The sequence below is a fragment of the Diplotaxodon limnothrissa genome, linkage group LG14 (genome assembly GCF_057381915.1).
Source record: "Diplotaxodon limnothrissa isolate DT_005_m linkage group LG14, D_limnothrissa_male_GT1.1, whole genome shotgun sequence".
Classification (NCBI taxonomy): domain Eukaryota; kingdom Metazoa; phylum Chordata; class Actinopteri; order Cichliformes; family Cichlidae; genus Diplotaxodon; species Diplotaxodon limnothrissa.
The window spans coordinates 50,425-59,335 of NC_140609.1; the positions used below are offsets into that span (position 1 = coordinate 50,425).

At 40.0% G+C, this 8,911-nt stretch overlaps 1 pseudogene; it reads left to right on the top strand.

Moving 5' to 3' along the window:
* The window catches only part of LOC146618155 (spastin pseudogene), a 22,065-nt pseudogene extending 17,213 nt beyond the window's left edge, over positions 1-4,852 (top strand).
* The last annotated feature ends 4,059 nt before the right edge of the window (positions 4,853-8,911 follow it).

Genomic DNA, 8,911 nt, shown 5'->3' on the forward strand with positions numbered 1-8,911 from the left:
AAGGAGAACCACACAGCCACCCTGCACCCATGCCATGGGTGGGGTCCTCAGGTACAACACTCTTCCTCACCACCATACTAAAGAGTATACTCCATCTTTTTCCAGTTGCTTTGCTTTCTCATGAAAACATACAGTGAGCTTCTCCGGTGATGTGATTTGCAGCTGTGTCTCAATCACAGGCTCAGCTGAAATCCTCCAAGGAGCGAGTTCTGCTGTCAGAATAAAATTGTGTCTTGCACTTTTTGTGTTGAAGCCCTGAGTCAGCCAGTGTCAGCTCTTCATCCCTTCAGCCCTAAGGGCCTCTCTTTTTAGCTCACAGTGGTAAACAGGTGCTTTAGGCAGAAAGTCAAGGCTTCAGTGGTAAAATGCTAAAGGAGCTAAAATTTCAATTCAATTCTGGAAAAATGAGTGCCGCTGATAGGTTTGTAGCTTGAACCCATCCGCTGGAACGTTAAAGGCAATATAATTACACTGCAAAGCAAGACACGAAGTAGGCAAGCTTCATGTTACTCGTGCACGGGAGAGAACCGGACAATCGCCGTTCCTTCGCTTGGCCCCAGTTGCTCTCGTCCGTCCTCCCGTACCACTGTCCTTTTATTGAGGTTACATGAATATGCATAAGTTCGTTAACATATGACGTCTACATACACACAAAGAGTAATAAATTCAAATTCAAATTTTATTTGTCACATACACAGTCATACACAGTACGATATGTAGTGAAATGCTTGGACAACTGCTCGTGACCTAAAGAAAACAAAAAAGGAAAGGCTATGAATAAGGTAGGAAATAAATATGAAAAATTAAAAAGGGGTAAATTTAACTAGGAAGGAATAAAATATAAATTAAGGTTAAAAATGAAATAACTGTACAACACAAATTAGAATGAAGGGTAAATTTAACTGGGAAGAATAAGATAAAATATATAAATTAAAGTTGAAAATAAAATAACTGTACAACAAAATACACCAATACACAGTATAGAACTATATAAGAATGTATGAAGAAATCTAAATATAAATAAATATATACACAATAACAGCAGCTGTACAAGTATTAACCGGAAATGAAGAATATAGTGACCAGTGTTGTGCAAAAACAAAGTCCAGAAAGTCCAGTGTGTGTGTAAGAACTGTATGTGTGGGTCAGTACTGTGTGGTGGTGTGATTGAGAGACCGTATCGCCTGCGGGAAGAAGCTCCTCCTCAGTCTCTCTGTGTTGGTCTTCAGGGAGCGGAATCGCTTTCCTGACCTCAACAGAGAGAACAGTCTGTTGTTGGGATGGCTGAGGTCCTTCACGATCTTCCTGGCCTTGGTCCAGCACCGCCTGCTGTAGATTGAGTGCAGGTCAGGGAGCTCGGAGCGGATGGTGCGCTCAGCTGACCGCACAACCCTCTGTAGAGCTCGTCTGTCCTGCATGGTGCTGTTCCCGAACCAGGTTAAGATGTTTCCCGCCAGGATGCTCTCTATGGTGCACGAGTAAAAGTTCCTGAGCACTTTGGAGGGCAGTTGGAAGTCTCTCAAGCGTCTGAGGTGGTAGAGACGCTGACGGGCCTTTTTCACCACGGTGTTGATGTGACAGGACCATGACAGGTCCTGCGTGATGTGAACTCCGAGGTATTTGAAGCTGTCCACTCTCTCCACTGGGCACTCGTTGATGACGGGGGTCTGGTAGTTCCTCTCCTGCTTAGTGCTGAAGTCCACTATCAGCTCCTTTGTCTTACTGACGTTTAGAAGGAGGTTGTTCCTCTGGCACCAGTTCTCCAGATTCCTAATCTCCTTCAGGTAGGCCGTCTCGTTGTTATCAGAGATCAGGCCCACCACGACGGTGTCGTCAGCAAACTTGATGATGGTGGTGGAGCTGGTAGTGGCCACACAGTCATATGTGTACAAAGAGTACAGCAGGGGGCTCAGAACACACCCCTGGGGGGCTCCAGTGCTGAGAGTGGTGGAGGCTGAGACATGTCCGCCCATCCTTACTGCGTGCGTGTGTGTGTGTGTGTGTGTGTGTGTGTGTGTGTGTGTGTGTGTGTGTGTGTCTGTGTGTGTGTGTGTGTGTGTGTGGACTGCTGATCAAAGGGTCAAACATCCTTGGTCAGGAAGAGGGTAGCCTCCCCCTCACCCTAGATGGTTCATCCTAGATAACACGGTGAGGAAGTCCTGCAGTTCATCTAAACAAAGACTAGACTAGAACAGACGCAACTACGTTAATCCTACCATAAAACAATAAAACACGGTATGACCTCTCATGCTCCCAAAGTGCTGTCTAATACACACACAGTTTGCAGACTATCAAGGATCAAAACCTCTACCAATCTACAATTAATTACAAAACTCTAAGCATATATAAGTAAATATTTCTAAGCATAAATGACAATCAACAATACAAATCGAACAGCCGCATCACACTTTCTTCACAAGACATGCTTCAGTTGCATTTTTTAAAGTTATCCTTTTGATGGAACAAAAAGTCTTCAGTTTTTATTAGACCACCAGTTTTTCACACTTGCACTTCCACGGAGATAAAAGCGACCCCATGGTGTCTTAGCGTGGGTTCTCTCCAGGTAGTCCGGCTTCCTCCCACAGTCCGATGACATGCACGTTAGGTTAAATGGTGACTGGCTGTAGGTGTGTATGCAAAACAGATAAAGCACATAAGTGCATAAAATAAAGTGCGATATGAATATCTGTGAAAAGATGAATGTAACTTGTAGTGGTCAAAGATACTAGAAAAACATTTTAATAAATACTCTGTTCTTAAGAAGAAGCAGTGACATCTAGGGACCACAAGTGGGATTTTTTAAGATTTTGAGTCCAAACGCTGTTAAATCACCTAACTTTTGTATGATGTACTGCAAACAGGATGCAGTTACTCTGCAAAAAGACCCAAACTGGGCTGACTGGGTGGTTGATGGAAAGCTTTATCTTTATATCTTTTGCAAGGCATTGCAACCACTATTCATGCTTTGTTAGGAACAGAATGCGATATAAACAATTTCCCAATCAGTCTTTATCGTCAGCACACTCAAAGCCTCAGAGCTAGATGCAACCAAAGGAACTGTTTTATCTGCACTGCTAAAGTGGAAATTACTATTAATCTGAACGAAAAAGCTGAAGTGAAAGACACAAAGGTTAGAAAACAGAGCGGGAAGAATCTGACTCACTTCTGCTTTTTCTTTCTGTCAAGTTGAGAAAACTGCAGAATTTGGTGTATATAAAATGTTAGGGCTATATGTGGGTTAGAACTCTGCTGAAACAACACTGTGATTAGCAGTGATGTACAGGAAAATCTTTGTGTTTAGCACTCAGTGAAGAACAAAGACATGTTTTGCCTCTCAGCAGTATTGGGAACAACACCATCCTCTTGTTCAAAGCAGCAAAAAAAAAACCCAACAGCTTGCATAATCAAGGAAAATTCCTGCCAGGTTACCTTCAACTTGTACATCATCACATACTTATTTCATCGTTAGCTAATAAAGAGAAGAGTATTCACTCAGCCAGTTCAGTAACTTTCCGTTTACTGTATGTGTGACGTATCTGTTTTCCTCTTAGTTAGGACGCTACACTAAAGAAGGTCAGCTGTTTCTGGGACCCCTAGGCAGCACTGGTGAGGACACTCGTTGTGTGGTGTACGATCAGATGAGCAACTTTCCTCAGCTCCTCAATTGTGAAAAGGTGACCAACGTGAAACAGAAGACATGGCATTTCTCTCAGGTCAGAAGTGTAAAGAAATCTCTTTTTCAATGATATAACTGAGTGTTTATAAGAGAAACTAAAATTTACTGGCATAGAGTTGAGAGGAAAAGTATCTATATGTCAGATTTTAAAAGGGACCTATTGAGCTCATGTCTGGGTCCATTCTTTTTTCTCTTGGACTCTAATATGAGAGTAGCTTTGCATGAATCTTCATTTCTCTCATACTCAGCATTGCTGCAGCCCCGTAGTTCATGCTTTATCTGACAGAACCGCCTTTATATTCCGAATACCTCCGTTGAAGCCACCTTTCTTTGTGTTAAAACCCTCACAAACAGAAGGTTTTAACACCGGGGCCAGTAGGACTTCACAGATAGATCTGTCTGTTTGTGATGACTATATTAGGATATCATCTCTGCTATTACTGAAATCAAAGCAGTCTGGTTAACGGGGATTATTTGCACATAAATTGAGACTTTGGCTATGATTAATATGAACAATAACTGTTGTAAAATTATATTTATGCTAGAAAATAAGGGGTCCTCTTAAGACAACTAAACCCAGACTGCTTAAAGGGTAACAAGCGACTCAATATACCTTTTACTTTGGCATTGATTCTCTTTTTCTTTTAATGTGAAAAACCTTTTGTAAGTCAATTTTCTGTTGGTCTTTTAGTTCTGTTTGGGTAACCTTTAAAAACTAAAGAGTTACAGCCTGTAGCACGGGAAGAGGAGAGCTTGAACAGTGATGCTGCAGACCTTCTGCCACATCGATTCTTTGTCACACAGCAGGACAAGCAGTGAAGAGTCCTGCAGACGTAGAAGTCTTAGGGAAATAGGGAGACCTTACTTATTTTATATAGATGTAAGGTAAAAAGTTAGTGCCATTTGTTTAAGAAAGAGGTTGCAACAGTTCACATAAGGCCCGGTCTGGTTACATACTGTTCTGTCACCATCACGCATTGTTCACAGACCATCTGTGAAATCTGTTAAAACCAAAGTATTGTATCTCCTTCTGCCTTGCAGAACGAATCGATCATAAATCGGGCTACTGGACGCTGTCTGGAGGTGGTGCCGGCTAATGTTTACTCCGGCCACCTGCTGGTCCTGCAGCCCTGCTCGGGGCAGAGGTGGACCATCAAGAACACTATGAAGCAGTGATCGCCTGGCCAGTTTCATTGGGACCAATTACAAAGGCTATTTCCAAGAGCTGTCACCTGACGTTACCTTGGCCAGTGGACAATCAATGATGCGGGGGCTCCTTAGCTTTTGAAATAAGACTCAAAAATAGATGGCTTTAAGGAGACGAGTGATGAGGTGGTTTGGAAACAATTGATGTTTTTTTGTTTTTGTTAGTTTTTTTTTAAAAACATGGACATTCAACGTGGTGAAAGTTTAGCATGAGGACCATTTCTCTATATGAATTTTACAAACTTTCAATGTGATGTTGCCATAATTCCTGTGTGCCACTTCTTTACAGTGTTTAAGTTTTAGTAGACATTTAATCGACCAAAAGCGTGTTCTTTCTTATGTGAAGGGGAAAAAAAGTTTCCATCTTCCATCAGTCTTTCTGCAATATTTCATTCATTTTGTGCCACGGACCGGCCCTAAATAACTAAAATGTGTTCATAACACACGGGAAAAGACACAGGGGAACTGAGGTAACGATAAAAACAATAAATATGAACGATAAAACGAAGAAAAAAACCCCCGGTAAACCATAAATTGCACACCTGAACCTCAACACTCGCGGCCCGGTACCAAACGACTCACGGACCGGTACCAGTGCATGGCTCGGGGGTTGGGGACCGCTGGTCTATGGTACTTAGAAATTAAGGAATGGCTACTCGTGACAGGAGAAAATTTTACACAGTTTAGCAAAAATGCCTGAAAAGTGATTCTTATGTTTTTCAGAAAATTCAAATCCTTGTAAATATTTATAATTTGAAGAAAAATATGCTAAAAATATTACTTGGTGTACTTTTTTTTTCAAATCACCCCAACAAGGACTCTGGGCTAAATCTCACTTCTATGTTTTATGGATTCTGACTTTTATTGCTATTTTTCCACCAAGCATTCTGTAGCATCAGATGCAATATATCTCGTAGCATGAAGTACTGTAAGCAGTTGGGTACAAAGTTTCTTTGCGCTAAGTTAATTTATTTGGTTAACTGCTGTGTGCCATAACTACTGAAAACCTAGTCAAACATAGGAAGCACTTTTTTGGACAAAGGGTTGGAACATGAACGAGAGAGGAGGATTGAATCAGGAATGCACAAAAGTACCAATAGTGGAAATGCAGGAGGCCTTAAAGGCTGAAATTATTAACGTACTGAGATGTATATGATGTCATATATTAAATTGCATAAGTGTGATCAGCTGGATTTTTGCTCCCAAGATTGTCTTCCAATAAACAACTGGTTTCCTGGGTTGTGCTTTGTTACTGTGTTTTAGGATACATCTGCAGTCTTTAAATTTGTCATACTTTAATTAGTATGCTTATTTTTTTCAGTTTAATTTTATTTTCAAGCTTGTTTGTAATTTTTTGCTGCTAAACTCATGCTTTATTTTGCTTTTCTGGACTATAAATAAGGTAGAGACAGCAAAGATGAGCTACCATGCTGGCCTGCTCTCCTTTTAACTGCTCCATCCATTTTCATGGTTGTGGTCAAAATATTTTCGGCATGCTGTGAGATTAGTCCTCAAAATCATCCCCCAAAATAGACTACTTCAAAAGAGATTTCACCCTCAGCTTCCAGCTGCATGGCATCTGCTGTAACTTACACCAACTCGACTTAAGAGTACTTTCATCACATTTTTTATAAAAGCGCTTCTACACAATATTACCCAGCCACAAATAAAGCAGCCAGGTGGCCGAACATTAAAGGGACTGTTCTATAAATGACAAGTTATGGGTTCAATCCTGAAGCAACCATATGTCCTGTAAATAGTGTCCTTGAATCAGACACTGACCTCCTACTGCTTACTCTCGCTAAACTGCTCTGGATGAAGCATCAGCTTAAATGCTTAAGATGTAAATAAAACAGGAGGAGACTGCTGGGAGCACAAGGGCCTGTTTCTAGCAGAGAGGGGGAGAGAGGAGTGAGGCGGCTCTGAGGGACAGAGCCTGCATGCTAACATAACACTGAATGCTGATCAGACTCTTAACGAAGAGACTGCTCATCGTTCTCTGGCGTGAAATAGGATTACCATATGTTGGTTAAAGTCCTGCTAAATGTAAGCCAGCAGTAAATGCTAACAAGGACAAACTGATCAAATAAACTCACTGCGTTACTTAGATAAGGTTGTATTTATGGGGATGGAAATTTGTATAATTTGTAGATTTTAGCATGTAAAAAAATGGAGCTATTTTTAAAGGATGACAAAAAATCTAGAAAATGAATGTAATTCATTGACATTATTGTATCATAGTTTGCATTGTTCTGACCAGCAGTGTCCTGCAGCTCCCTGTGAGCACTTAATGAAAGAGGTTATGGTTTAATGTCAGAGCAGAGAACTCACAGTTGTCAAATATGATTTTGCTCTAATATGCACCATGTGGCGCTGTATGTTTTCTGTGATTGGAGGGTAGTGTCACTGCAGCTGTCACCCCAGCCTGCTCTCTGCTCTGCCTCGGGAAAAAAGCAGCAGAGATACAGATGTAATTACTTGACAGAACAGCAACACTGTATGAAAATGTGACAATTTCATAAAACCCACTGCAGCAAGGGTAACAGATGATACAACACACAATACTGTGCACAACTCTTTAGGCACAGATGTTGGCAGCGAAGCATGGTGAAGCATCCCGCTGTTTTAGTTTTTGTTGTTTTGGGGGTTTTTTTGCAGAGAGCATGTCAAAACTAGAGACTAGAACTACAATTAGATCTTTTATCATGCAAAATAATCAGATCGCTTAAGTTCATTCTGTAGCGTGACAATGACCCCAAACAGAGCCAGAGTAATAGCTTCAGAACATGTACTGAATGTGCTTTATTAAAGGGTTTTTATCAGACTGTGATTTACGTTTACTTCACCTTATGTGTTCATTGTTGAGTAAAAGCTATTGATACCAATTATTTTTATACTATATCCTCACTTCACAGTGAGAATCAAAATCTGTTTCTTCTTTCTTTTGTACTAAACATGTTCTCACACTCTGGAGCCATTTTGGTAACATCTCCAGGCACTTATTTGTCCAATTATTTTTAAGCTATATCTATATTAACTTTAATTTCAGTGATCATAAAAGTTATATACTAGAATAAAAACAGTTTTAAAGTTTTAGAATAGAATAGGATAAACCTTTAATACTGCACAGATGAGAAATTTGGGTGTTACCCAGCTCTTATGGCAAGGGGAATATAAAATATAAAATTGAAAAATTTATAAATTATAAAATTTGCTGACTTTGCACCAAAATGGCTCCAGAGTGTGAGAACATGTTTAGTACAAAAGAAAGAAGAAACAGATTTTGGTTCTCACTGTGAAGTGAGGATATAGTATAAAAATAATTGGTATCAATAGCTTTTACTTTTACTTTTACTGTTAGCGCCGGTGTCCTTCTATTATAGTGATACTAAACAAGGCAGGAAATTATATTTTTATTCTACAAAATGAAATGAATGTATCTACTCTGCAGAAGTGTTTGTGAATTTCAACAGATCGATTAGCTTGCTGCATTATATGTATGAACTGCATTTTTATCAGTTGCAGTTTCACCATCTCAGTGCCTAATGCTTCCCTCTTGTGGTGTCATGGTGGTTAGAAATAAATATGATATGTTATATGAAGTATATAATAAAAGCAAAGGCTTCACGTAAAGAGGGATTGGGACAGCTTTTAAGCAGGGTGACCTGCAGTATCCCACTGATTAACAGCCTCAACTGACACGTTCATGATGACTTTTGCTTTGTTCCCATTCCTCAGATCGATTTTCCCTTTATAAGGTTTGCTAAACCAGATGCTATATTTATGCTAAAAGTGGCCATAAAGAGTAAGGTCAGAAGGAGGAAAGGTAATACAGCAATGAAGAATAAAGGCAAAGTCAAAGACCGATTCCAGCTTTAAAAGCTATCTATGTATTTTTTTGTACATAGATTTATATGAAAAAGATGATCTGATTTCTAGCAGCAAAGGGCACATGCAAAAAAGCATTGGCAGGATAAATTCAGTTAAAGCAGTTAAATCAGTGCAAAGGTACAGAAAAATACTTATATT